General features: G+C 44.7%; 1 protein-coding gene across 1 annotated transcript in view; it reads right to left on the reverse strand.

Moving 5' to 3' along the window:
* Window positions 1-27,052, reverse strand: part of LOC311116039 (myosin heavy chain, fast skeletal muscle-like) — a gene marked incomplete at both ends in the record, with an annotated part of 109,577 nt that overhangs the window by 69,722 nt on the left and 12,803 nt on the right. The gene's annotated exons all lie outside the window — the stretch shown is intronic.

Consider the following 27,052-nt stretch of genomic DNA (forward strand, 5'->3'; position numbering starts at 1 on the left):
AATATGAGAAGCATATGCATAACCATGGTAGCAATGGAGAGAGAACACTTTGGTGACTGTGCGGAAAATTCTCATGAACAAAGTTCTCAGGATTCAACAAACCTAATTTTTGCATTTTAATTTTGTGCCAGATAATGCACACAATAATCTCATGTGGCCAGACTACGTGAAAATAAATGGTAATTGATCATCTAACCAAATTACGCAAGATTTTAGTTCTGGGTTAACCGAGATTATGCGCATATACATGGGAAAATAATGAAAAATGTGATATTGATTTATAAGTTAATTTGCATTTCAATTTTTAAAAAATGCAGATATACACTTCCATAATGATTAGCATTACCTCCTGCCCTCTAGTGGTGAAATGACAGTAATTCACATTACAAACACGGTAACAGACATTATAAACACGGTAACAGATATTATAAATACGGTAACAGACATTATAAACGTGGTAACAGACATTATAAACGTGGTAACAGACATTATAAACGTGGTAACAGATATTATAAACACGGTAACAGACATTATAAACGTGGTAACAGACATTATAAACACGGTAACAGACATTATAAACGTGGTAACAGACATTATAAACACGGTAACAGACATTATAAACACGGTAACAGATATTATAAACACGGTAACAGACATTATAAACGTGGTAACATATATTATAAACACGGTAACAGACATTATAAACGTGGTAACAGACATTATAAACACGGTAACAGACATTATAAACACGGTAACAGACATTATAAACACGGTAACATACATTATAAACACGGTAACATACATTATAAACAGGCAACCGGCTTTTGAAGGTTCAGATGGATAAATGTACCTTTCATGAAGAAAATAGAATAGTCTGATTAGTGCTCACAAAATCACGAAAACAAAACAATTAGCTGGCTCATTAATCCTAATTTATTTGATTGAAGAACACACTGTACAGTCTGAAAGACACTTAACGATAACTGAACTATTCATCGCATGGACAACATTTTCACAAAAAGTGCATTTAATATATGGATTGAATGCTTTTGTGAAACACTTCCTGTAGGGATGAAATGTGTCTCAGCACTAGATCCAATACATGGATTGAATGCCTGCTGTATATACTGGACATACTCTCAGCAGCTCTGAGGATCGGCAGTAAATAGTCTTTAAAATGGCTGACAAGATGAGGCCAATCTTTAGCCGTGTAGTGAAGTCGGTCTGTATCCAGGGAAGGGTAGTTTCTGTCTCTCCTTCACCTCGAAGGAGGTGTATGAGGGGGTGATGGTGTCGACGCTGGCCATACTCAGAGGGGGTGACGGTGTCGACGCGGGCCATACTCAGAGGGGGTGATGGTGTCGACGCGGGCCATACTCAGAGGGGGTGATGGTGTCGACGCGGGCCATACTCAGAGGGGGTGATGGTGTCGACGCGGGCCATACTCAGAGGGGGTGATGGTGTCGACGCGGGCCATACTCAGAGGGGTGATGGTGTCGACGCGGGCCATACTCAGAGGGGGGTGATGGTGTCGACGCGGGCCATACTCAGAGGGGGTGATGGTGTCAACGCGGGCCATACTCAGAGGGGGTGATGGTGTCGACGCGGGCCATACTCAGAGGGGGGTGATGGTGTCGACGCGGGTCATACTCAGAGGGTAGTGGTGGTGTCGACGCGGGCCATACTCAGAGGGGGTGATGGTGTCGACGCGGGCCATACTCAGAGGGGGTGATGGTGTCGACGCGGGCCATACTCAGAGGGGGTGATGGTGTCGACGCGGGCCATACTCAGAGGGGGTGATGGTGTCGACGCGGGCCATACTCAGAGGGGGTGATGGTGTCGACGCGGGCCATACTCAGAGGGGGTGATGGTGTCGACGCGGGCCATACTCAGAGGGGGTGATGGTGTCGACGCGGGCCATACTCAGAGGGGGTGATGGTGTCGACGCGGGCCATACTCAGAGGGGGTGATGGTGTCGACGCGGGCCATACTCAGAGGGGGTGATGGTGTCGACGCGGGCCATACTCAGAGGGGGTGATGGTGTCGACGCGGGCCATACTCAGAGGGGGTGATGGTGTCGACGCGGGCCATACTCAGAGGGGGGTGATGGTGTCGACGCGGGTCATACTCAGAGGGTGGTGATGGTGTCGACGCGGGCCATACTCAGAGGGGGTGATGGTGTCGACGCGGGCCATACTCAGAGGGGGTGATGGTGTCGACGCTGGCCATACTCAGAGGGGGTGATGGTGTCGACACGGGCCATACTCAGAGGGGGTGCTGGTGTCGACGCGGGCCATACTCAGAGGGGGGTGATGGTGTCGACGCGGGCCATACTCAGAGGGGGTGATGGTGTCGACGCGGGCCATACTCAGAGGGGGTGATGGTGTCGACGCTGGCCATACTCAGAGGGGGTGATGGTGTCGACGCGGGCCATACTCAGAGGGGGTGATGGTGTCGACGCTGGCCATACTCAGAGGGGGTGATGGTGTCGACGCGGGCCATACTCAGAGGGGGTGATGGTGTAGACGCGGGCCATACTCAGAGGGGGTGATGGTGTCGACGCGGGCCATACTCAGAGGGGGTGATGGTGTCGACGCGGGCCATACTCAGAGGGGGTGATGGTGTCGACGCGGGCCATACTCAGAGGGGGTGATGGTGTCGACGCGGGCCATACTCAGAGGGGGTGATGGTGTCGACGCTGGCCATACTCAGAGGGGGTGATGGTGTCGACGCTGGCCATACTCAGAGGGGGTGATGGTGTCGACGCGGGCCATACTCAGAGGGGGTGATGGTGTCGACGCTGGCCATACTCAGAGGGGGTGATGGTGTCGACGCGGGCCATACTCAGAGGGGGTGATGGTGTCGACACGGGCCATACTCAGAGGGGTGATGGTGTCGACGCGGGCCATACTCAGAGGGGGGTGATGGTGTCGACGCGGGCCATACTCAGAGGGGGTGATGGTGTCAACGCGGGCCATACTCAGAGGGGGTGATGGTGTCGACGCGGGCCATACTCAGAGGGGGGTGATGGTGTCGACGCGGGTCATACTCAGAGGGTAGTGGTGGTGTCGACGCGGGCCATACTCAGAGGGGGTGATGGTGTCGACGCGGGCCATACTCAGAGGGGGTGATGGTGTCAACGCGGGCCATACTCAGAGGGGGTGATGGTGTCGACGCGGGCCATACTCAGAGGGGGTGATGGTGTCGACGCGGGCCATACTCAGAGGGGGTGATGGTGTCGACGCGGGCCATACTCAGATGGGGTGATGGTGTCGACGCGGGCCATACTCAGAGGGGGTGATGGTGTCGACGCGGGCCATACTCAGAGGGGGTGATGGTGTCGACGCTGGCCATACTCAGAGGGGGTGATGGTGTCGACGCGGGTCATACTCAGAGGGGGTGATGGTGTCGACGCGGGCCATACTCAGAGGGGGTGATGGTGTCGACGCGGGCCATACTCAGAGGGGGTGATGGTGTCGACGCGGGCCATACTCAGAGGGGGTGATGGTGTCGACGCGGGCCATACTCAGAGGGGGTGATGGTGTCGACGCGGGCCATACTCAGAGGGGGTGATGGTGTCGACGCGGGCCATACTCAGAGGGGGTGATGGTGTCGACGCGGGCCATACTCAGAGGGGGGTGATGGTGTCGACGCGGGTCATACTCAGAGGGTGGTGATGGTGTCGACGCGGGCCATACTCAGAGGGGGTGATGGTGTCGACGCGGGCCATACTCAGAGGGGGTGATGGTGTCGACGCTGGCCATACTCAGAGGGGGTGATGGTGTCGACGCGGGCCATACTCAGAGGGGGTGCTGGTGTCGACGCGGGCCATACTCAGAGGGGGGTGATGGTGTCGACGCGGGCCATACTCAGAGGGGGTGATGGTGTCGACGCGGGCCATACTCAGAGGGGGTGATGGTGTCGACGCTGGCCATACTCAGAGGGGGTGATGGTGTCGACGCGGGCCATACTCAGAGGGGGTGATGGTGTCGACGCTGGCCATACTCAGAGGGGGTGATGGTGTCGACGCTGGCCATACTCAGAGGGGGTGATGGTGTAGACGCGGGCCATACTCAGAGGGGGTGATGGTGTCGACGCGGGCCATACTCAGAGGGGGTGATGGTGTCGACGCGGGCCATACTCAGAGGGGGTGATGGTGTCGACGCGGGCCATACTCAGAGGGGGTGATGGTGTCGACGCGGGCCATACTCAGAGGGGGTGATGGTGTCGACGCGGGCCATACTCAGAGGGGGTGATGGTGTCGACGCGGGCCATACTCAGAGGGGGTGATGGTGTCGACGCGGGTCATACTCAGAGGGGGTGATGGTGTCGACGCGGGCCATACTCAGAGGGGGTGAGGGTGTCGACGCGGGCCATACTCAGAGGGGGTGATGGTGTCGACGCGGGCCATACTCAGAGGGGGTGATGGTGTCGACGCTGGCCATACTCAGAGGGGGTGATGGTGTCGACGCTGGCCATACTCGGGTCCTCATCAAACTCGAGGTTGATGTAGAAGAGTTCTACCTGCAACCAAAAAGGGTTCTTCTAAGGGTTCTCCTATGGGGACAGTTGAAGAACCCTTCAAGGTTCTAAACAGCACCTTTTCTTTCTAGCGTAGGGACCGAAGGGCAACATAGGCTGAGATGAACTCAGCGTTCTTCACCCGCAGATCTGCAGTTCCATAAGCTGCCGGAGACTAGGAATTCCACATGGGTTGTGCATTCTGGGTACAACAACAACAATAACGCCCTCCATTCTCCTTTTATGATGACAATAACGCCCTCCATTCACCTTTTATGGTGACAATAACGTCCTTTATTTACTGTATCATTAGGCCCTTTTGGAATTAGGCCACAGCAGTTAGTTGTAGAAAGAGCACTGACATATTTGATCACATTTCTGTAGAGGTGTGGGCAGAATGTTTTGATATTTTCCAGTGACTTTTTCAAACTAAACATGTATGCTGCCTATAGGGAGTGCATGTCTGCGCATTCTGCAAGATTGATTGTATATTGGAAATAATTTAAACGTAGACTACAGCCCACACTTCTATGCAAAGGATGAATAGTTTATTCATATTTATTAATATTTAGTTTATCAATAGATTATTGTGTTTCTACGTCCTGCCTTGGTATAGGCTCTGAGATTAAATAGGTTTATGATGTCACGCTCCGATCCTGCCTTGGTATAGGCTCTGAGATTAAATAGGTTTATGATGTCACGCTCCGATCCTGCCTTGGTATAGGCTCTGAGATTAAATAGGTTTATGATGTCACGCTCCGATCCTGCCTTGGTATAGTCTCTGAGATTAAATAGGTTTATGATGTCACGCTCCGATCCTGCCTTGGTATAGGCTCTGAGATTAAATAGGTTTATGATGTCACGCTCCGACCGCTCAGCAGTACTGTAGCCTATACATACTGTCAAATATTTTACATAAGCTACTGGTCTATTTACTGTGTTGGTAGAATGTATACTCTTTTTTTTGCAGTATCTGATGCTGTATCTGGAAGGACTGGGACAGTTTGCCAAACAGAGAAAACAATGTCAAATTGTTGTGGAGCTGTCAGCGGAACGTTTGAATTCAACAATGTTTTGCACTAACCTAAATATGCTGGACTTCCCGCAAGTTCTGAAACATTGTCCAGGCTACTCAAAACAAATAAATTGAAATTACAGTAGGCTACATACAATAGTGGCAAACATACTTCAAAGTAAAATATCAACTGTCTTGATGTTCACCACTCTAATAAAAAAAATCCTGGGTTAAAAACAACCCAGCGCTGGCTAAATATTGGACAGAACACACTTTGGGTTCTTTTTGACCACCCAGCCAATTGGGCACTTAAGCCTTGATCAAATTGTTCCTGCAGTCTGAACAGCCAAAAAGCAAACGGAATCGGACATTTCAAGACACTCTTCAAACTTTCTTCGTAAGTGGTTTGAAATCAGATACAAATCGGATTCCTGGTCATGCGGACTTATGTCTGAACGGTCAAAGCAACAGGGAAATGTCCATGGCAGGCATCGTCGCCGCCTTAGCTTGCTACATACATTTGAGTGAAGGGAAGCATGAGCGCCACCACCGGTCAGCCTGCACCACTGGGCACACACCCGTCATTACATTGACAAATAGCATAGCCATGTCTGCAAACGACTGCTGTCTGAACACACACACAAATCCTATTTGGTCACTTGTAACTTGCTGTTTGGACAGTCAGTATTTCCAAAACGGATTTGAAAAGCAAAACTGATCTGAGCATTAAGGCCTGCTGTGTGAACAGGGCTTTAGTTGGGTTATTGAGCTATGGCCCACCGGGTCAGAACAGAAGACTGGCGGCATTGGATTAGTCGGGGCGTGGCTTTCAGATAGTTATTTTTGGCCAGCCGTAATAGTAAATGTCATTCCGGTTAATCTGTTCTGTTGTAATTGTCTACACGTGTTTAGGTTGAGTTCCTCAAGTGCCTATAATTATCCCAGTGTTGAGATAGTTACCGCTTTATGGTATTTATATAATAATGTTATTAATTGTATAATAATGTTATTAATATATGCAATGTACAAAAATATTGAAGGACAAAATGTATTTGCAGTGTACAAACATAACACGATGAAAAGGAATGACATTTACTCTGAAAGCCACGCCCCAAATAGGCCACGCTTCCTGGAAATAACCTATGGATTACGTTAACAAATACCCATCTGCTGGGTCAACCCATCTGAAAGTGAATAAAGTGAATAAAACCCCAATGTGATGGTAATCTAAAACTGTGACCTATTGGGGGCGTGGATTTTAGAGAGCTATTTTTGGCCACATGTAAGGGTAAATGTAATTCTGTTCGTCATGTCGAGTTTGTACACTGCAAATTTCAATTATCCTTCAATTTTTTTACACATTACATATTTTAATATAAATTGAATAAAATTATTATTTAAATATTTTAACAAGTGCCAAAGGTTAAATAAATAAAAATATCCACATTTAAATACTTAGGCACACTTGCCTGCTTGCAATACAATACTTCAACCACTAGAAGGAAAGGACTTTCTCATGTCAAGTTCAGTTTTTATAAATGTCAACTTTTGCGGGGAAACTGGCTCACTTTCTGAGCCCGAGCCTGGTAATGATGGTCATGATGTGGATGATTCTGGTCCAGTTGGAGTTACGTTTTTGGAGAAAGTGGACCCCTTGCCTTTTGGCCGATCCATATTGTAGTTTGAGGGTGGGTTGGATGAAGTTCAGGGGGTGCGGGCATTCCGCACCACGCGAATGGGGGGCAAGAGTTGTTACTTGCTTTGCTCTCAAGAACAGGGAGCCATTGAAAGGCGTGATTACTTGGGAAGCGGTATAGGTGATGTTGGATCATTCCCAGTGTCTGTGACGCCTGCAGTTTGATGCGACGCAGACCCGGTTGCAAGAGTGGTGAAACAGAAGAGTCACTGTCTGTTCTTTGAAATTTTTGATGTTGAGTCTTTACCCGACAAAGTAATGGTAGGATATACAGTGCTTTCAGAAAGTATTCCCCTTGACTTATTCCACATTTTGTTGTGTTACAGCCTGAATTCAAAATGGACTAAAATAAAACAAATTTGACCCATCTAGACACAATACCCCATAATGACAAAGTGAAAACATGTTTTTAGAAATGTTCGCAATTGTATTGTAAATTAAATGCAGAAATATCTCATTTACATTAGTATTCATACCCCAGAGTCAATACATTTTAGAATCACCTTCGGCAGCGTTTACAGCTGTGAGTCTTTCTGGGTAAGTCTCTAAGAGCTTTGTACACTGGACTGTACAATATTTGCCATTGTTATTTTCAGAATTCTTCAAGCTCTGTCTTGTTGATCATTGCTAGACAACCATTTTCAAGTATTGCCATAGATTTTCAAGCAGATTTAAATCAAAACTGTAACTCGGCCTCTCAGGAACATTCACTGTCTTCTTGGTAAGCAACTCCAATGTAGATTTGGCCTTGTGCTTTATGTTATTGTCCTGCTTAAAGGTGAATTCATCTGCCAGTGTCTGTTGGAAAACAGACTGAACCAGGTTTTCCTCTAGGATTTTGCCTGTGCTTAGCTCCATTCCATTCATTTTTTATCCTGAAAAACTCCCCAGTCCTTAACGATTACAAGCATACACATAACATGATGCAGGCACCACTATGCTTGAAAACATGGAGAGTTGGAGAGTCTGTAATGTGTTGCATTGGACTTGCCCCAAACATAACACTTTGTATTCAGGACAAAAAGTTAATTGCTTTACCACATTTTTTGCAGTGTTACTTTAGTGCCTTGTTGTAAACAGGATGTATGTTTTTGAATATTTGTTATTCTGTACAAGCGTCCTTCTTTTCACTCTGTCATTTAGGTTAGTATTGTGGAGTAACTACAATGTTGTTGATCCATCCTCAGTTTTCTCCCATCACAGCCATTAAACGCTGTAACTGTTTAAAAGTAACCATTGGCCTCATGGTGAAATCCCTGAGCGGTTTCCTTCCTCTCCGGCAACTGAGGAAGGACGCCTGGATCTTTGTAGTGACTGGGTGCATTGATGCACAATCCAAAGTGTAATTAATATTGCAGATAGATTATAACTTCCATCAATGTAATTGTCTGCATCACTTCCAATCCCCCATATATATTTTTCATATATAGGTGCTTCAACAAAGTACTGAGTAAAGGGTCTGAATACTTCTGTAAATGTGATATTTCCGTGTTTTTTTAAAATATATAAATGTGTACAAAATTCTAAAAACCTGTTTTTGCATTGTCATTATGGGCTATTGTGTGTAGATTGATGAGGGATTTTTTATGTTTTTTATCCATTTTAGAATAAGGCTGTAACGTAACAAAATGTGGAAAAAGTCAAGGGGTCTGAACACTTTCCGAATGCACTGTAAATTACGTTACTTGCATTACTTCTTCCAACGCTCCTGGGACAATGTACATTTTGCTGCAGCACTACAACGACAACTCAGCGACACAATGGTTGGAATTATCTGAGCAGGGCTTGGGTCATTTAATAAGTCATTGTCTCAACGCAGCCTTGAAATGCATGGACAGAGTCTGGGAGCCAAGATGATTTGGATGGACTCCGTCATTCCTGTAGAGCATCTCCTGTTTCCAGAAGGTGTCAAAGTGATCTATAAAAGTTAAGCCAACAGAGCTAATCTTTTAGCCAGATGTGTAATGCCAGTCGCCTGCTGAATCCTTCACACCCGTGGCCCAACTATGGTACCGGGCCTGACACAATTGGACGCTTTTTTTGAAACTTTCAGAGCTAGAATCAGTTCTTTAAAAACAATTTACAGGGTGCTCCCGAGTGGCGCAGCGATCTAAGGCTTGAGGCGTCACTACAGACCCGGGTTCGATCCCAGGCTGTGTCACAGCCGGCCGTGAACGGGAGACCCATGAGGCGGCGTAACTGAACTAAATGCCAGGAAAATAACCTCAACATCAACAAAACAAAGGAGCTGATCGTGGACTTCAGGAAACAGCAGAGGGAGCATGCCCCAATCCACATCGACGGGACCGCAGATGAGAAGATGGAAACCTTCAAGTTCCTTGACGTACACATCATTGACAATCTGAAATGGTCCACCCACACAGAGAGTGTGGTGAAGAAGGCACAATAGCGCCTCTTCAACCTCAGGAGGCTGAAGAAATTTGTCTTGGCACCTAAAATCCTCACAAACTTTTACAGATGCACAATTGAGAGCATCCTGTCGGGCTGTATCACCGCATGGTACGACAACTGCACCGCCCGCAACCCCAGGGCTCTCCAGAGGGTGGTGCGGTCTGCCCAACGCATCACCGGGGGCACACTGCCTGCCCTCCAGGACACCTACAGCACCCGATGTCACAGGAAGGCCAAAAAGATCATCAAGGACATCAACCACCCAAGCCACGGCCTGTTCACCCCGCTATCATCCAGAAGGCGAGGTCAGTACAGGTGCATCAAAGCTGGGACCAAGAGACTGAAAGACAGCTTCTATCTCAAGGCCATCAGACTGTTATATAGCCATCACTAGCCGGCTACCACCCGGTTACTCAACCCTGCACCTTAGAGGTTGCTGCCCTATATACATAGACATGGAATCACTGGCCACTTTAATAATGGAACAATAGTCACTTTAATAATGTTTACATGCTGCTTTACTCATCTCATATGTATATACTGTATTCTCTTCTACTGTATTTTAGTCAATGCCACTCCGACATTGCACGTCCTAATATTTATATATTTCTTAATTCCATTCTTTTACTTTTAGATTTGTGTATTGTTGTGAATTGTTAGATACTACTGCACTGTTGGAGCTAGGAACACAAGCATTTCGCTACACCCACAATAACATCTGCTAAATATGTGTATGTGACCAATAACATTTGATTTGATTTGATAATTGGCCCAGCATCGTCCGGGTTAGGTGAGTGTTTGGCTGGCTGGGATTTCCTTGTCCCATCGTGCTGAAGCGACTCCTTGTGGCGGGCTGGACGCCTGCAAGCTGACTTCGGTCACCAGCTGGACGGTGTTTCCTCCGACACATTGGTGCAGCTTGCTTCCGGGTTAAGTGAACAGTGTGTCAAGAAGCAGTGCGACTTGGCAGGGTCGTGTTTCGGAGGATGCATTGATCTCCACCTTCGCCTCTCCCGAGTCTGTAGGGGAGCTGCAGCGATGGGACGAGGCTGTAACTACCAATTGGATATAACGGAATTGGGGAGAAAAAAAAGGGGGTAAAAGTAAAAAACTAACAAACAAACAAAATGTACAGCAGTTCCGAGCTAGCCCTCCACATGGACAGCGTCAGCCCCCGGTATCTGTCGTAGAACGGTAGGAAGCCGCCTTGTAATGTCCTGTACTTGCGCTCCAGGATACCACAGGGTTTTTACCCCAGGAACCGAGATGTTCCTCACCGTGGAGCTGCCGATGACGACAGCTGGTGCAAAGGCTGAGGATGGTGCCCCCCCCCCCGAGGATCAATGGACGGTGAGGCCTGATGAACCCTAACCAGCTGTAGAATCCATCATGGCTGATGGAGGGGCCGGGTCGTGTTTTCGGAGGACGCATGGATCTCCACCTTCGCTTCTCCCGAGTCTGTAGGGGAGTTGCAGCCATGGGACAAGACTGTAACTACCAATTGGATATCACGAAATTGGGGAGAAAAAGGGGGTAAAAGTAAAAAATAAACATTATTGCAGGTGTAGTCTCTGACATGGTCCAATGAGGAGGTGAGCTCTGAAGATTTAAAATAACCTCCCTGGTTTTTGTGGTTGAATCTTTGTTTGAGATTCACTGCTTGACTGAGGTACCTTACAGATAATTGTATGTGTGGGGTACAGAGACGAGGTAGTCATTCAAAAATAATGTTATTAAACACTATTATTGCAGACAGAGTGAGTCCATGCAACTTATTAGGTGACTTGTTAAGCAAATTTGTGCCAGTGGAGTAGTGCTTTGAGTGTTTTCCACAAAATTCTATACGTCGGAAGATCCATCATGGTGGACTTTATGGGTTCTTGAGGCACATTCGTTCCTTGTAAAGAGAGGGCCCTACATACCGAAGTTCATGACTCTAGGTCAAACGGGGTCAGGGGAGTGACCTTGCAAAAATTAGCGTTTTCAATCACTTGTTATAGCGCCACCATACTGGCTAGTTGGCATGGCATCGCATGAGAGGATGTGGCCCACTGCCTTTTACCATCTTGCCAAGTTGCACCCTGCTAGGCCTTACCATCACACGGGACTTTGCATTTTTTCACCAAATTGACGGAAGAACCGGAATACCAACAAATACCCCTAAGAATCCTGTCTTGTTTCCTGAGAACTTTGTTTTGATCATTTCCCAACAATCTCCAAGGTGTTCCCTTTCAATTGCTACCATGGTTATGCATATTCTTCTCATAGTATTTTATTTTAGAAACATTTGAAATTTGGACGTGTCGATATAGGCCAATTCCCGCGACTGTAAAAGGGTTACAACTATAATTTGAATGTTATGGATGGTCAGTACTTGCATTCATAGGTCAGTCTATACATTTGGGAGTGTTTACCAAAAAAAGTGGCCACTTTGTTGGGGTGGCAGCTTTGTTGTTGTTTAAATCCCAGAATGCAATATTTTTATGGTATGAAAAAGCTATATGCTGAGTAATAAGTCCACAGTCACAAAGGAAGTTTATGGTCAACGTGTTTTTAATCAATGCTCAACATTTCACCATGAAAATCATATTTTATGCATCAAAGGAAATTGATCAGACTTTGGTCTTGTTCATTCAGCAGCTTCTTTTCCCTGTAAGAAGAAATACAGAATATAATGGATCAGTATTAATAATGAACATGATAAATATATGGATAGACTTGGATAGAATATAATGGATCAGTATTAATAATGAACATGATAAATATATGGATAGACTTGGATAGAATATAATGGATCAGTATTAATAATGAACATGATAAATATATGGATAGACTTGGATAGAATATAATGGATCAGTATTAATAATGAACATGATAAATATATGGATAGACTTGGATAGAATATAATGGATCAGTATTATTAATGAACATGATAAATATATAGATAGACTTGGATAGAATATAATGGATCAGTGTTAATAATGAACATGATAAATATATGGATAGACTTGGATAGAATATAATGGATCAGTATTAATAATGAACATGATAAATATATGGATAGACTTGGATAGAATATAATGAATCAGTATTAATAATGAACATGATAAATATATGGATAGACTTGGATAGAATATAATGGATCAGTATTAATAATGAACATGATAAATATATGGACAGACTTGGATAGAATATAATGGATCAGTATTAATAATGAACATGATAAATATATGGATATACTTGGATAGAATATAATGGATCAGTATTAATAATGAACATGATAAATATATGGACAGACTTGGATAGAATATAATGGATCAGTATTAATAATGAACATGATAAATATATGGATAGACTTGGACATAATATAATGGATCAGTATTAATAATGAACATGATAAATATATGGATAGATTTGGACATAATATAATGGATAAAGCATTTAAGATTCAGTGCTCAGCTAGTACCAACTAAATTTTGATTAATCTTTTATTTAGATTTTTTATTTACCCTGTCCTGAAATGTGTTTTTCAGAGATCTTAAATACCTTTGAGTGAGTGTAAAATGTCAGTATCGACTACTGTGAAGAATGAATCATAGGTGGTGTTGATGTGGTCATATTTGAGTCAAGTGTACGTTTAGCAGCAGTTCTGTACCTTTCCAGTGTCGCGGGTCTTGGCTCTGAGCTTGTTGACCTGAGTCTCAGCGATGTCAGCACGCTCCTCAGCCTCCTCCAGCTCATGCTGAACCTTCCTGAACTTAGACATGTGCTGGTTGGCTGCTTCCTCCTGGGTGAGATAAACAGAGGAGAGTATAACATCAGTATTCAAAGTTTGAAGCTTCAGATAGCAAATTAATATTATTTTTAACGTTTTTTTATTGATATATTTAGGATAGCAATGTAAATAGGGAGATAGATGATATAGCAGAGAAAGTGAGTAGTGGAACAGGGGATCAAACTGCTGCTTCCATGATTGTGACGGCGGCAGGTAGCGTAGTGGGTATGAGCGTTGTGCCAGTAACCGAAAGGTCGCTGGTTCTAATCCCCGAGCCGAATAGTTGAAAAGTCTGTCGATGTGCCCTTTAGTAAGGCACTTAACCCTAATTGCTCATGTAAGTCGCTCTGGATAAGAGCGTCTGGTAAATGACTAAAATGTGAAAAGTGTAAATATGACTGCAACGCTTAACAAAGAGTTGCAGTTATTTTCAGAGTGGGTGGCAAGGAATAAGTTAGTCCTAAATATTTCTAAAAACTAAAAGCATTGTACATGGCACAAATCATTCACTAAACCCTAAACCTCAACTAAATTATGTGGAAATTGAGCAATTTGAGGTGACTAAACTGCTTGGAGTAACCCTGGATTGTAAACTGTCACGGTCAAAACATATTGATACAACAGTAGCTGTGGATGTACACAGAGAGCTAACATTAATAATATGCATGTCAATCTCTCCTGGCTCAAAGTGGAGGAGAGATTGACTTCATCACTACTTGTATTTGTGAGATGTATTGACATGTTGAATGCACCGAGCTGTCTGTTTGAACTACTGGCACAGAGCTCATACACCCATGCGTACCCTACAAGACATGCCACCAGAGGTCTCTTCACAGTCCCCAAGTCCAGAACAGACTATGGGAGGTGCACAGTACTACATAGAGCCATGACTACATGGAACTCTATTCCACATCAGGTAACTGATGCAAGCAGTAAAATTAGATTTAAAAAACAGATAAAAATACACCTTATGGAACAGCGGGGACTGTGAAGCAACACAAACATAGGCGCAGACACATGCATACACACACACGATAACATACGCACTATACACACACGTACACATGGATTTTGTACTGTAGATATGTGGTAGTGGTGGAGTAGGGGCCTGAGGGAACACAGTGTGTGCCAAATCAAGTGTTATGTTTTACATTGTAGGTGTTGTGTATTAATCTACAGTAGAGCCATGCTAACACCACAATCATGCTCATTTGAACACATCGAGAGTTGAATGGGGAACACTGCAACAGAGTTAAATCTTTAACACTTTCAAAAGTGTTATTTTAACACAAGTTCAGTGGGACTCATATGTTCACTGAAAATAGTGTTCATTTTACACTTTCAGAGTTAAATGTACACCATTGATTTTGCTGTGTAGGAGTCACTGTGCATACATTTATTCAGCAATTACTTGCACTATCAACTGAGTCATTGTTGCAACACTTCAACTAAACTGTCTGGACATGAAGTTTTGTAATGTCTACTAGGGAACGTAAGCTTTCAGAGTATTTGACTAAGTCTGTGACTCACCGCTTCCTCAGCCTGCCTCTTGTAGGCCTTCATTTTCAACTGCAGCTTATCTACCAGGTCCTGAAGTCTGCCAACGTTCTTCTTATCCTCCTCAGTCTGTGGGAGAAGATCAAAGAATCAATACCCCATAGTTTAATACACAAACCAGTGTGCTTTAGTGTGTGAAGAAGGCACATTTTCTTACCTGGTAAGTGAGCTCCTTGACTCTGCGCTCGTACTTGCGGACTCCCTTGACTGCGTCTACACCTCTTCTCTGCTCGGCCTCCACCTCAGTCTCGAGCTCCCGCACCTTTGTGGAAGAAATAAAGGTAGGCATTTATGTGAGGTGGTGAAATCAGACGTAACAAATCTTTGTAAAAACAGAAGTATATTCTTCTGCTAGTCAAGGAGGCACAATTGTTGTCTGTTCCTATATACTTTTACCATTTTAATTAGAGGGTCTATAATGAAAACAACTACTTTTCATTATGTAGGTGGGTTATTGAGAGAGATTGTCTTACACAATGCCCCTGTGTAGGGAATCTTATGCCCTCTGCCTATAACAGAACACACTTTATGTCGCAAAAAAAAATTCCAGCGCTTTCCATGCCTTACTGCTTAAACACCTAGACTTTAGCTTTTAAGAGTCAATTACTCAAAAATGTAATAATACAACGTATACAATGTATTTTAACACACTAATCTTCAGGGGGCACTTATTAAAAATGTATTTTCCCAAAAATTGCCAGTATGCCATATTCAAATCTTACCAAAAGTAGCTTTTTTTTGTCAGAAAATATACATTTTCCTTAAGGGGGCATTTCCCCTGAAATTTTTATATGATCACATGCATTTCCAGCAGTCTGTCTTTCAATCCACCCTGCTGTTAACTCACCCTGGACTCCAGTTTCTGGAGCTGCTTCTTGCCTCCCTTCATGGCCAGATTCTCAGCCTCATCCAGGCGGTGCTGCAGGTCCTTGACTGTGACCTCCAGGTTCTTCTTCATCCTCTCCAGGTGAGCGCTGGTGTCCTGCTCCTTCTTCAGCTCCTCAGCCATCATGGCCGCCTGGAATGGTACTTAGTTTAATTTATGCACCAACTGGCACCACTCATAAAGCCCCCTTGAGATCTTTGGTGTGGTTAACCAGCCCAGCTACCATTGGCCCTTGGGGACATATCTAGTTGATGTAATTCAAGGACTCACGTCAGTGATGGCCTTCTTGGCCTTCTCCTCTGCGTTCCTGGCCTCCTGGACGATGTCGTCCACCTCTCCCTGCACCTGAACCAGGTCAGTCTCCAGCTTCTTCTTGGTGTTCAGAAGGCTGGTGTTCTGAAGGAGGAAACAAGGCCATTTATTTGACTCTCAAGAGAACTTACAAGTCACAAGGCAGAAATTATGAAAATACAAATGCAAGCACTGTTAAATTCTATGTGTGTGTAAATGGTATGCTTGGTTGAGTTTCATTAGAAATGGCTTTTGACCCGTACCTGGGAGTGCAGCAGTCCGACACGCTCGCTGGCGTCTACCAGCTCAGTCTCAGCCACTTTGCGGCCTCTCTCTGTCTGCTCCAGAGCAACTCTCAGCTCCTCAATTTCAGCCACCATCAGACCGTTTCTGCGCTCCACCATGGCTGCCTGCTCCTTCATATCCTCTGAGAGGCGGACAGCGTCATCAAGGTGCAATTGGGCATCCTGGGGTTCACAATGACATAGTATCATTAGATTTGTGGAAGTAGGGGTGATAGGATTGGTGATCATTGGTAAACATTTCCACAATATCTACAGTATATTAGTCCACTATTCCATTCCTCTGTTCTATTCTTTTCTACTGATTCACAAACAAATCCCTCCCCATGTTCAGGTTGTTGAGCCTGATGTCCCAGTCCCTTTACCTTGAGCTGTCCCTGGACGTTCCTCAGCTGTTTCTGGGCCTCAGCGGCCTGCCTGTTGGCGTGGCTCAGCTGGATCTCCATCTCATTCAGGTCTCCCTCCATCTTCTTCTTCACCCTCAGGGCGTCATTCCTGCTCCTGACCTCAGAGTCCAGGGTGCTCTGCATGGAGTCAACCACCCTCTGGCTGTTCCTCTTGATCTGCTCCATCTCCTCGTCCTTCTCAGCCAGCTTCCTGTCCACCTCACCCTTGATCTGGTTCAGCTCCAGCTGCACACGCAGAATCTTGGATTCCTCGTGCTCCAGTGTGCCCTGGACAAAGAGAAGCAGTCAGGCGAATTGTGCTCAATAGATTTGGATGTGTATAACACAAGGAATTACATACTGTATAAATGACTACAATAAACACCAATAAAGGGGAGCGTTAGACTGTAGCTGGCATTGGCTAGTGTAACACTGCTTTTCCCATCAAACAGCTGTAGTTTGTACCTCAGCCTCCTCCAGAGCGGTCTGGATCTCAGACTTCTCTGTCTCCACGGTCTTCTTAGCCTTCTCCAGCTCATGGATGCTCTTGCCAGTCTCTCCGATCTGCTCAGTCAGGTCAGAGATCTCCTCTGCACACACAAACATAGGAGCTGTTTAGACTTGGGAGATTTTCAGCGGATATCACCAGTGCACTGAAGTTGATATTGAATCATAATAACAGTTAATTAATTAACAGCACTTCATACTGTCTTGCTAATCTAATTGCCCCCCACATCCTTGGGTGGTTCAAAGGAATACCAATTACATGTTCCCAAAAAGTATATTTTATACTTTACATGAGATGGTTTAATAGTAATCTTGATATAATGTTAATGATTACAGTTAATTCCATTTTCAAACACTAGTCAAACATCAGTCAAATAGAACTGCTGTCAAATGCTCACGTTGCAGGTTCTTGTTCTCTCTCTTCAGAGTCTCCAAATGATCCAGAGCCTCCTCATAGGAGTTCTTCATCTTGAAGAGTTCAGTGCTCATAGAGCGAGCCTCCTTCTGAGCTCCTTCCAGCTCAGCCTGACCCTCCTCATACTTCTGCTTCCACTCTGCCAGAACCTAGGGAAATGCATGGGATTTTCATTAGAACTCATTGATGGAGGGTTCTGAATCAGAAATATTTTACAATTATACTACAACTGATCAAATAGCAGACAGAAAATATCACCTAGAGTGAGGTTTATAAATGTTCACCTTGTCAAAGTTCCTCTGCTTCTTGTCAAGGTTGGCGGCCATTGCGTTGGCTCTCTCAACGTCAATCATGAGGTCCTCCACCTCTCCCTGCAGTCTCTGTTTGGTCTTCTCCAGGGAGGCGCACTTTGAGTTGGTCGCCTCAATGGTCTCCTCAGCCTCCTGCAGACGCTGGGCCAGTTTCTTCCTGTTGGACAACAGAAGGTGGTGTTATGGTGAACAATTAGTTGTGAGACAAATGTTGCACTACATATTGACATAACATTTTCTCAGAGCCCCCTATCACCCTCACCATCCACACCATTTATTAGAGTTTTTGCTACTGCGTGCAACTCACTTGGCCTCCTCCAGCTCCTCTGTGCGCTGGATGGCATCAGTTTCATACTTAGTCCTCCACTGAGCCACCTCACTGTTGGCCTTAGACATGCCGCGCTGCAGCTCTGCCTTGGCCTCCTGCTCCTCCTCAAACTGCTCTCTCAGGAGGTCACAGTCATGGCGGGCAGACTGGACACCGTGGGCCAGTGCATTTTTAGCCTGAGAAAGAAAGAAAGACAAAGACAAAGAGAGATTAGATAGAGAGTAAAACAAATGGCAGTAGAAGTCTCTGAGGGTGGCGTAGTCACCGTCTATATGTATATAGAGCTCTAAATTGTGGTGGGTGGTTTCCATTTTGGGTCCTTTACCTTGACCTCCTCCTCAATCGCCCTCTTCAGCTCCTCCACCTGTTGGGTGAAGGCCTGTTTGCCTCTGGTCAGCTGAGACACCAGGGCTTCCTTCTCCTCCAGCTGACGGCCAAACTCACCTGCAGGGAAAGAGTGACCTTTTGTTAATGGGGTCTCTGTTCTCTAAGATTGAAAATGTATTTGAGGTATCGTAGGGCAGAAACTATGTGGACTGAATTTACAGCCCCAACACATGTTATTTACTACTGAGGTGAACTACATTGGTTTGGTTTGTTGTTCATTGTTGATGGTACCATTTTCTGTCAGGAGTCTGGCCCTCTGTCCGCTGATGTCGTTGACCTGGCGAACATTCTCATCATTCTTAGTCTTGATCTCGCTCAGCTGGTCCTCAAGAGTACGGCACATCTTCTCCAGATTGCCCTGTTAGTGAAACATATGCGACTCCTGTCAACTTCAGTTTACTTGAATGGTAATGTAGTTGACCCTCCTCAACACTGCTTGACCAAAACATCACTACTCACCTTAGCCTTGGCGACAGCCTCCATGTTGCTGGAGAGGTCATCAATCTCCATCTTGTACTCACTCTTCTCCTTCTCCAGCTTCTGCTTGACGCGCTGCAGGTTGTCGATCTGCTCCCCGAGCTCAGCCACACTCTCGGCCTGCTTCTTGCGCAGAGCGGCAGCTGTGGCCTCGTGCTGCAGGGTGGACTCTTCAAGATCACGACGCAGCTTCTGGAACTCAGCCTCGCGCTTCTTGTTCATCTCAATCTGAGCAGCAGTGGCACCTCCGGCCTCCTCCAGCCTCTCGCTGATCTCCTCAAGTTCCCTGGAGAGATCGGCCCTCTGCTTCTCAACCTTAGCCCTGGCAGCACGCTCAGCCTCAATTTCCTCCTCCAGCTCCTCAATACGGGCCTAGAACAGGGGGCAGGAGCAGGGGGGATGAACACTACAATACAGTTGAAACAATTGAACCTCACTACATAATAATAGTATGAACAGTATATTTAGCATAAATGTGTTAATACATAGCCAGTTACACTAACATATTTACTATATTCATTAGACAGTGTCCCAAGGGCGGAACTAACAACGGTAAGAAGCACCATCTTTCCATAGAAAGAAGCACCATCATGAAGCACCATCTTCCATCTTACTGAGCCGTCAGAAGCTTCCAGAAGAAATGTGTCCGTTTTTTTCAGGAAATGATTCAGGTGTGTCCTTTCCTGGACAGGAGCTTAGATCCTGTACTGTACCTGGAGTTCCTTGATCTTCTTCTGCAGCTGAGCTCCCAGAGACTGCTCATCCTCAATCTTGCTGAGGAGCTGGGTGGTCTCAAACTCCTTCCTAACAAACACAAACACGTTGATTGCAAAGTTTGATTTGGTTAGATAGTGTAAAGGGAGCCTTCATTCATAATTACAAGAATGAGCCAATAACATCCATTATTTTGATCAAGATGGCAGGTAATACTGTGGTAATTGATTTGTGTTTACTTCTTAATTTTCTCATCAGACTGCTGCTTGTCATTCTCCAGGTCCATTATGGACTCCTGGGCCAGTTTCAGATCTCCCTCCAGCTTTCTCTTGGCTCTCTCAAGGTCCATACGGAGCTTCTTCTCTTGCTCCAGAGATCCCTCAAGCTACAAGATAAAAACACACATATATTGGTCAAATCTAAACAATTGAAGATAATATCATCTTACATACTATCATGGCCAAAATGTCAAACTCCACTCACGTCGTCCACTTGCTGTTCCAGCTTGGTCTTGGCCTTGGTCAGAGTGTTGACTTTGTCCTCCTCTGCCTGCAGGTCGTCCAGTGTCTGCTGGTGGGCCTCTTGGAGGGCTTTCTTCTCCTTGGTCAGCTTGGCAACACTCTCATCCACAGACGCCATCTCCTCTGTCAGGTTTTTAACCTGAAAACGGCAACAACAAAATTAGTCTTTGGTCACTTCACCATGAAGGGGAGATTTAGTTTAATTAATATTAGAAATGTGTCAACAAGTGCTGTACTACAGATTCAACACTAGATGGCACTGTACTCCACGCCAGTGTATTGAGGGGAAGTCATAAAGGAGGGGGGAACAGAACATGTAATGAATGTGTGGATTACCCCACAAATGAAATTCCACTATTTTGTGTCTTAATCTTTACAGCACCCACAAAAAAACTTGAATTCCTTTTCTGTTTTGAGTTGATTATTGTTTTGATTATTGTTTGGTTAGACTGTCTACGAAACCTTGTTTTCAGTGGCGTGCTTCTCCTTCTCCACTTTGGCCAGGGTGAGCTCCAGGTCATCAATGTCCTTCTTCAGCTCAGAGCACTCATCCTCCAGCTTCCTCTTCTTGGCAGTCAACTCAGCATTCATCTCCTCCTCATCCTCCAGCCTCTCAGTCGTCTCTTTGAGTTTGGCCTCCAGCTGGATCTTGCTCTTGATGAGCCCCTCGCACCTTTCCTCAGCATCGTTCAGATTCTCTGAATCCTGGTTTCAGAGCAGGAGAAAAAAATCAGTGGCCTCACTTTGTGTATCAAAATATAGACTTAATTTGGTCAAATAGGTCAGAGCAAATGCATTTAAATGCATGAAATATAAATATATACCATGGGCAATAAAAAAAATTGAGATAACCACAGTGTGCGTGTGTTCATATGTGCAGATGTGTGTGTGATTATGTTCGTCTCTGTGTTCATGTGTGTGTAAATGTGCTCTAATGAGGGTCGTTGCTCACTCACAGATGCGACTTGAAGCGCCAGGTCATTCTTCTCCTGCACCATGGACACCATCTTCTCCTCCAACTCCTTCTTCTTGGCCAGAGCCTTGGCCAGGTCCGTCTGCATCTTTTCATAGTTCTCCTTCATGTTGGCCAGCTCCTTCTCAGTCTCTGCGGTCTTCAGCAGGGGCTTGATCTTGAAGTACACCTTCATCCATGGCCAGGTTTTCACATTCATGAATGAGCGGATGTTGTACTGGATGGTGAAGACTGAATCTCTGGTCGACAGAAAGGATGGAGTGGCATGGTGAGTGGCATGGTGAGTGGCATGGTGAGTGGCATGGTGAGTGGCATGGTGAGTGACATGGTGAGTGGCATGGTGAGTGGCATGGTGAGTGGCATGGTGAGTGGCATGGTGAGTGACATGGTGAGTGGCATGGTGAGTGGCATGGTGAGTGGCATGGTGAGTGGCATGGTGAGTGACATGGTGAGTGACATGGTGAGTGGCATGGTGAGTGGCATGGTGAGTGGCATGGTGAGTGACATGGTGAGTGGCATGGTGAGTGGCTTGGTGAGTGGCATGGTGAGTGGCATGGTGAGTGGCATGCTTAAAGATCTCCTCCAGTGATTTTAGAACTTTTCCTGTGGAAAAGCGATATCCCAAGTATAAATACAGTAAAGTACACACACTAAAGGGTAAAAATATACATTTAGAGGAAAAATAGTGTGAACTGAAGACTTCAAGGAAACTTCAAGGAGTTGGTCTGATGGTGGCTTTGTGATGTCATCGGCCTCCCCCCTTGCTTGATGAACAATAGAGGAGCAATAGAGAACAAAAGAGGAAAGCCCCACCCCTCACTTGTGCCATGCCATGAGGATACCTGGAGCACCTAATGAGATGTGCCTTTTGTTAAGTAAATCAGGTGTTTAATGAGGTGAAAAGGAGACTGGGGTACGACTTTAAAGCTACGTTCTGGGATTCAAAGAATAACAAAACGGGGACCCCTGCCACTTTTTGCATACAGCTGAGGAATTTGGCTAGGGAAATGTAACCCCTGACAGGTAATGCTAAGATCATGAGGCATTTCATATTCTTCAAGAATCAATGAGTAAATATCAAACATTTAAATAACAATTGAACAGCTTGCCAAAAATCCAAACTGCTGTTTTAATAGAATATTATAACATACTTTCTCATAGTGAACAACTCACAGCATATACAGTCTGTAATCATAATGCTTTACATACAGGTGGTTGACAGAATTCTTTGCCAAGTTGTCTACTATTCCTCACCTCCTCTCCATCATCTTGGTGAACTCTCTCCTCATGAGGAATCCACGGCTGAGAGCCTGGACCATGCCGACCAGGGAGGCCAGCTTCTCATCTCTCATCTCCTCAAGGACACCCAGCAGACCAGCTTTGAAGAACACCTGACACAGGTAAACATGGTCAATTATGGAACCTCTGTCAGATGGTGACAGATAGAAAGGTTTGAATCAAAAGAGAGGAACAACGCCACTAGATTCATTTCACCAACATAAACATTGCAATGCTTACAAACAAACCATGGGTTAGGTTGTTTATAAGTTAGATAAATAAGAGATAAATGTTTTTTCAAATTTTTAAGAAATAATAAAAAGATGAATGTATCAACTGGAGAGACATTGAATGGTTAGAATTTATATTATCGTTGTCAGTTTTGCTGGGGATATTTGACTGACCTTGGTGTGTCCAAACTTGTAATCCTCATGATTCACATCAATGGACCCAAGCAGCTTCTCAGAAGCCTTCTTGTTGTCCATGAACTGGCCCTCGGGGATGACACTGGCATTCAGTACTTTGTACCTGAATGAGGAGACTTGTTTAACATGTGGTAGAAATTTAGTAAATGTCAAGTTATAATAGGTTGGTCATATTACGTTAACGATAAGCCTCCTGTTGCTCAGTTGGTAGAGCAACGCCAGGGTTGTGGGTTCGTTTCCCACGTGGGGCCAATATGAAAAATGTATGCACTCACTAACTGTAAGTCGCTCTGGATAAGAGCGTCTGCTAAATGACTAAAATGTAAATGTATACGGATGCTGGGAAAACCCTTAGCGCAGAACTTTCTTTGTGTGTGTGGTGCGTGTGTGTGCGTGCATTTGTGTTTGTGTGTGTGTACCTCTGCTTGAAGTCAGCATAGATGATTCTGCTGGGGAAGCCCTTTCTGCAGATCCTGATACCTTCTAGAACACCATTACACCTGAGCTGGTGGATAACCAGGATGTTCTCCATCAGACCTGGAAACACAAACCAAGTCTCATTAACAGGTTAAAGATTGGTTCGTTAAGGTTACTGATACTGTACTGATAAGATGTCATATTTAACTCAATATTTCTTGTACCTGGAGTCTTTGACTCGTTGGGGATCAGGCAGCGCACAAAGTGAGGATGAGTGCTCCTCAAGTTGGTCATCAGCTTTCCCAAGTTCTCCTGTAAGAGGGTTACAAACCATTTTTTCAGAGATCATTTCTGATAATCAACGCACCTTTTGAAAGCCTGAATATACACATTTTAAAAGCTCACCCTGAACTGGGAGGACACAGTCTGCATGGAACCACCCTTCTTCTTGCCCCCTTTCTTGGTTGTATCTGTTAAAATGGGGAAAAGTGATATATCATTATAAATTAGAGAATATCAGGTTAACTTCACACTTATCTTAATGCAAATGCTGCCAATGAGATTGTGTAAAATAACACCTATTGTATGAGTACATTAACAGAGCGGCACGTCTTGCTCTTCATTGTATTCAAAACAAGCAACGCACTAATCACCAAAGGATTTCCGGTGCTTAGAAAATGGCAAATGCTGTGTTTGGCCGCCTTACCTGAGGCACAGTCTGTCCCTTGGTCACCTACTCGTTGCCGACCTTCACTCTGGGGTAGCAGAGGGCCTTCAACATCTCAGCTGAGTTCAGGCCCAGCAGGTAGCCGATTTTATCAGCCACTGGAGAGAGAACCAACAACAACAGACTCAGGAACACAAGATCACTTGATTCTGATGTCACACTGACAAAAGGGTTTGGCCAAGTTTTTTATGGGTTAGGTTTTGATTTGAACCCACATCCATCATTTCAAATCATTTCTGGAGGTTGGAATTCGGTCTCCATAAATGATCTCCTGCCGGTCTTTGATGAGGCGCTGTCTGTCTTACATATTGTATATCTATGATTGGGACTGGGAATGGGACTAATGCTTTACATATTGTATATCTATGAGTGGGACTGGGAATGGGACTAATGCTTTACATATTGTATATCTATGATTGGACTGGGAATGGGACTAATGCTTTACATATTGTATATCTATGAGTGGGACTGGGAATGGGACTAATACTTTACATATTGTATATTTATGAGTGGGACTGGGAATGGGACTAATGCTTTACATATTGTATATCTATGAGTGGGAATGGGAATGGGACAAATTCTTTACATATTGTATATCTATGAGTGGGACTGGGAATGGGACTAATGCTTTACATATTGTATATCTATGAGTGGGACTCACCCTCTGTGCCGTCTGGCTCGGCCTGCTCCTCACGCTGTTTCTGCTTGAATTTCAAGTTGCCATGGTGCAATACAGCTCCTGTCAGCTTGTAGATGCTAATCTTCTCATCATTATTGAAGCCCAGGATTGTAATGGCATCCTGGTATTTGACAGGAAGTACAACAGTGATGAACTGAACGGTAGTTTGCTCACTTACAGTACACTAAAGTTCTGTGCTCTCACCAGAACAAATGGGATGGATATATTTGACTGGCTTTCACAGAGCCACATGATTACGCTTGGCCAACACTAGTAGATGACAGCACAAAAGGAGTTTTACACAGTTTCACAGGGCACTTAGTGGCACTCTCTTGTGGATGTCTTACATGTATGTGCCTCAAGGTGAAGTGTGAAGTCATGAAGAATGCCTTGAGGCTCATGCCTAACTAAAACAAGGCATTTAGAATCTGACAAAAAAATACATGAAAATTCCCAGCTGTTACCAAGTTGGAATTGAACAGTGCATTCATTGTGTATGGTGGTTCTACCCATTCCATATCTAGAGTTTGGTTAGCCCTTTGTTTGACTCACGTCTGTGGCATCCAGCTCTTCCTTGTCGTTGATGCTGGCCACGGTGATCTGACCCTGGCTGCACATGGGGAAGTCGTAGGGGTTGGTGGTGATGAGCGCCATTTCTATGGACAATGGAGAATGTCTTGTCATTTAAATCTCTTAGAATTGTGCACACTATTAATGTTCATAGTGCCCTGTAGCTCAGTTGGTAGAGCATGGCGCTTGCAACGCCAGGGTTGTGGGTTCGTTTCCCATGGGGGGCCAGTATGAAAATGTATGCACTCACTAACTGTAAGTCGCTCTGGAAAAGAGCGTCTGCTAAATGACTAAAATTTTAAATTGTGCAGTCCTACCTTTACAGTATCTCTCCCTCCTTGACTCAAGTACGTCACCATTAGGGTTTCAAAACTATCGGTAATTTATCAAAGTTACTGGAATCTTCAGTAATTTTGGTCATTAGCAGAAAACCCATCGCAATCTATTGTAACTTTGGTAATTTATACTTTAATAACTTTTTTTTAATGTATTCATATATACGTCTCTTCCAACTATTCCAAATGCCACCAGTTTGATGCCAAAATATTGACAACCAATGCATATTGACATAGTAAAATAAATCAGATTTTGTAAAAATAAATTGAATAATTACATTTCATGCTGAAACCCTGATATTAAACACATTTACATTTACATTTACGTCATTTAGCAGACGCTCTTATCCAGAGCGACTTACATTATTTTATAATTTTTTTGTATATATATATATATTTTTCATACCCCCTGTGGGAATCGAACCCACAACCCTGGCGTTTCAAACACCATGCTCTATCAACTGAGCTACATCCCTGCCGGCCATTCCCTCCCCTACCCTGGACGACGCTGGGCCATGGGTCTCCCGGTCACGGCCGGCTACGACAGAGGCTGGATTCGAACCAGGATCTCTAGTGGCACAGCTGGTATTCACTAAGTTCATGGTTTATATTTAGGATAATGTTTTACAGATTTGTCATTCTATTTTCTATTTTAAAATCATATTATATTAATAATTGTTTCATATTTTACTTGTGATAAGGCCACACAGAGGGCCAGAGATAATTACAGACGCCTGGGATAATCTGAAACACCCAAAAGGGCCACTGGATGTCTTACATAAAATCCTTGAAAGATACCAAAATGCTGGTAGTTTACTGGTAAACTTGGAAAAGTTTCCAGTAAAATACCCTCCATTTGCAAACCTAATCACAGTGCACTACTTTCTTAAAGACCTAATCCATATCTAGATGCCTTGTTACATTGGATGTACTCATTGTAATACTATTAATAGTCCGGACTGTGGACATTTTTTAAAAGTTTCACAGATGGGGGTGGGAAACATGTCCTCTGAAACTCTTTGCCATACCAACGATCTCAGGTTTATGATTGGTCATCATCTGGAAGAAGATGTGGTAGCCTCTCTCATCGGGAAGCTGGAAGGACACTCTGGACTTCTCTAGCAGGTCTGAGAGAGAAAGAGAGAGA

Source organism: Coregonus lavaretus, assembly GCF_964263955.1.
Source record: "Coregonus lavaretus genome assembly, contig: HAP1_SCAFFOLD_386, whole genome shotgun sequence".
Taxonomy (NCBI): Eukaryota; Metazoa; Chordata; class Actinopteri; order Salmoniformes; family Salmonidae; genus Coregonus; species Coregonus lavaretus.